Genomic DNA, 4,219 nt, shown 5'->3' on the forward strand with positions numbered 1-4,219 from the left:
TTCTGTACTTTTATTTTCTAGTCTTCTTTCTTTTTGCTTTTCAATTTTGGAGTTTTCTTTCTTCCTTTTTTTTTTAAAGACATATTTATTTATTTCAGTGAGAGAGAGTGAGAGAGCACAGAGGGGAGAGGAAGAGTGGGAGGGAGAAAGAAACCCAAGCCGACTCCACACTGGGTGGAGTTCAATACAGGGCTTAATCTCACGACGCTGAAATCAGACTTGAGCAAGAGTCAGACACTTAACTGACTGTGCCAGCTGGGCACCCCATCAGTTCTGATGTTTTCTATTGAGATATCTACAAGCTCCGATATTTTTTCAGCCTTGTCCAGTCTACTAATAAGCCTATTTGAAACATTCTTCATTTCTGTTTGTGTTTTTGCTTTCTAGCATTTCTTTTTAGTTCTTTGAATTCTCCTTTATTTGCTTATATTGTCCATCTGTTTTTGCATGCTGTCCACGCTATTCATTAGCATCCTTAGCATATCAATCTTAGTAGTTTTTATCTCCCTGTCTAATAATTCCAATGTCTTTGCCATATCTTTGTCTGGTTCTGATGTTTGCTCTGTCTCTTCAAACTGTGTTTTTGCCAGTTAGTATGCCTTACAACTTTTTCTTCATCACTGAACATAATGCATTGGGTAAAAGGAAATGCCATAAATAGGCCTTTAATAATATGGAAGCAAGGTCTTAGGATAAGGGAAGTGCTCTGTTGTCCTATGATTTGGTCTTAGTCTTTTTGGTGAGCCTGGGTTTGTACTGTGAACTTTACAAGGGATTTTCAGATTTTTTCCCTCCTTTTTTAGGTTGGACAGGATGAACAGAGTGGGCTGGAGTTGGGTACTTCCTTTCCCTCAGTTCAGTTAAACTCTGATAAAATCCTGACACGTAAGGGTCTGGTTAAATAGTTTCTCCTGAAGGCAGATTATGTTAAGAAAAGCAAAGTGCTCTGCTGCATTTCAAAATTGTTTCTTTCCTCCTCTTCCTCCTCCTAACAGAAACTCTAGGGGATTTTTCTCTAATAGTCACTGTGAGAACCAGATCAAGTTCCTGGAGGGAAATCTTACAAAAGTGTATGGGTGGGGAGGTTCTGATGACTGGGTCCCCCTGGAGATTTTAGCTCTCAGAATTGTCCACACTGAGCCTCCAGCAATTAGTCAATTACAGTTCAGGTTTTCCTACCCTAGCACTGGCTTCCACAAAACCTTCTGCTCTGGTAAGTTGTGATTCTCTATGTTTGTCTGTCTGTCTCTCTGGTTGTGAGGACAGAGGTTTGCCCTGTGATCTCATTTGTTTTTTAACAGAGCTAAGAAGAATTGTTGATTTTTTCAGTTTGTGCAGCTTTGTACCTGTTGTTAGGACATAGTAATGACTTCTGAGTTTCTTACATGTGGAACTGGGAACCTAAGTCCAAATGATGTTTTTTAAAGAAAATATTATTTAGAAGTCTAAGTCTATGGTAAATCTCAGTGATGTCAGCATAGAGTTGGAGTATGACTTCTAATTAGGTAATACTAAAATAAATAATTGTTTTTAAAAAAATTGTGATAGAGTACATATTATGTAAAACTTACTATTTTAGCCACTTTTTAGTGTACAGTCGAGTAGCAGTAAATATATTCACACTGGTGTGCAATCATCACTGCCATCCATCTCTGGAACTTTCCTCATCTTCCCAAACTGAAGGCTTGTACTTGTCAAACAATAACAACTCTCCATTCCTTCCTGCATTAGTTCCTCCCAACCACTATTCTACTTTCTCTCTCTTTTTAAAAAGATTTTATTTATTTATTTGACAGAGACACACACACACACACACACACACACACACACACAGAGAGAGAGAGAGAGACAGAGAGAGGAAATAAACAGGGGGAGTGGGAGAGGGAGAAGCAGGTTTCCTACTAAGCAGGGAGCCCAATGTAGGGCTTGATCCCAGGACCCTGGGATCATGACCTGAGTCCAAGAGAGCCGCTTAACCACTGAGCTATCCAGGTGCCCCTCTCATATGAGTAGAATCATATAATACTTGTCCTTTGGTGTTTGGCTTATTTCACTTAGCATAATGTCTTCAAGTTTCGTACATGTTAAAATGTGTGTCAGAATTCCATTCATTTTTACAGTTGAATAATATTTCGTTATATATATATATTCCATTTTGTTTATCCATTCATCTGTTGATGGACATTTCTACCTTTTGGCTGTTTTGAATAATGCTGCTATGAATATTGGTGTATAGAACCTTGCAAGTCTGATTTTTTTCTTAGAAAGAGCCCTTTTACTAAATGAATATTAATCAAGTGACTAATACTTGCTAAGCATTGTGCTAGGTGCCAGGTACACCCTAGTATTCTTAGAGCCCATCGTTATGCCTCTTTAATTTTTGGATGTGTAGGTCCCGTATTCTTAGAACCCAGGTTAATAAAAAACTAATCAACACTTGGTAATGACATTGTTATCCAGCAGCCCAAACACATAGTGCCAATATTAATGTATTTGGGGACTAAAGGTAAAATATACAGGAAATATTTTCTCATAAAATACTGAAAAGAATCACAATACTGTAGAATTTTGTTTAACGTGTTAAGTGAGTATACACTTTTTAAAAGCAGAGCCTTCCTTTTTATTTGTATAAAATATGTTTCATTTATTTCAATATATCTTCTCTCATTTGAAAATTCTCTGGGGAATGAAAAGACAGACACATCTAGCTTGAAATGGAGTAGTTGGTTCTTTTTCAGTTTTATACTAAGCAATGATTTAAAAAAAAAAAAAGTCTTTAGGGTAACCATCTTGATCATTACAGTTTGCACTGAATGGAAAAACTAAGTATTGCTTGAGTATTACCCTCATTTGCCAGGATCTTTGACAAGTTGTTTTGCCTTTCTGCACTTGTTTCCTGGGGATAGTAATACTTATTTTGTAGAGGAGTTTCAAAAATGAAAGGAGAGGGTTAATGTGGAAGCGTTTTTGTGAACTCAAGCACTATACCAATATAAGGAGTTTAAAAAGTTGTTATTTGCAAACATATCCATATATTAATATTTTAATAGCTACAAAGAAGTCCCCAAATGTCCCCACATTCTGCTGTTTGTTAAAGAAGGTAACTTAAGTTGTGAAACATTTTCTCAAATGGAATTCAAGAAAGCTACTCAGAATTGAAGAAAAAAACGCGTTCTACAATTTTTTTTTCCTGAATTGGGCCATGTGCTGAAAAGACTCAACCAATCATAGAACTACCCATCTCAGCATGCTTTCACTGCCCCTTCTGTCTTACCAAATGCCACCACCACAGACCATTCCATTTCTACAACTCCCACTAACCTACCCTAGTTCCCCGCATCCACACAGACTATCCCAAACTAATGCTCTTCAAACATTTGTTTATTTGTATTTATTTTTATTTTTAATTGTAATTCCAGGTTAGTTAACCTACAGTGTTATATTTGTTTCTGGTGTATAACATAGTGATAACCCATTCATTCATTTTTATTTTTTGCCTGTCATCCTTGTGCAAGGGCCATGCTAATCTTCTCTGTATCGTTTCTAGTATATGTGCTGCCAAAGCAAGCAGTATTCATTTTTATTTTTTAAAGTTTTAATTCCAGTATATTCAGGTAATGTTCCTCAAATATTTAAAGAGAGGAACCAATTCCTTTTGCTGTGGTCATTCCTCTAGGCTAAGTTTTCAGAATTTTTACCAGTCTGACTACGGCTTATTGGATATTTTTTGTTCTTTTGTTTCTCTTATGGTGCCTAGAATAGAGCACAATAGTCCAGATACTGTATGAATAATCAAGAAAAAAAAAAAAAGCCTTTTCCTATTCTAGGCCCTGTACTTCCAGGAATATGTCCTAAATTCCTATTAAAGTTTTAGCTAAAGTCTTGACTCAGTTTTGGTTTGTTTTTATAATAGGTGCTAGTGAGTACCATTCTATTTTCCTGTAGTGGTTTTTAAAAATTCAGCTGGGTTCGCATGTGTGGCTCTGTTGGTTAAGCGACTGACTCTCAGTGTTTAGCTCAGGTTATGATCTCAGGGTGGTGAGATAGAGCCCAGCGCTTAGCCTGGAGTCCGCTTGGGATTCTCTTTCTCTCCCTCTCCCTCCTTCTCTGCCCCTCCTCTTGCTCATTCTCTCTCAAATAAATAGATAAGTAAAATGTTATTTTTTAAATTTTTAAAATATTTTATTTATTACTTTGAGAGAGAGAGAGAGAATAAAAG

General features: G+C 36.6%; 1 pseudogene; it reads right to left on the bottom strand.

The window, feature by feature from the left end:
• Positions 1-3,469: 3,469 nt before the first annotated feature.
• Positions 3,470-3,567, bottom strand: LOC132009426 (U6 spliceosomal RNA; annotated as a pseudogene).
• Between the last annotated feature and the right edge of the window lie 652 nt (positions 3,568-4,219).

Source organism: Mustela nigripes, chromosome 1 (genome assembly GCF_022355385.1).
Source record: "Mustela nigripes isolate SB6536 chromosome 1, MUSNIG.SB6536, whole genome shotgun sequence".
NCBI lineage: Eukaryota > Metazoa > Chordata > Mammalia > Carnivora > Mustelidae > Mustela > Mustela nigripes.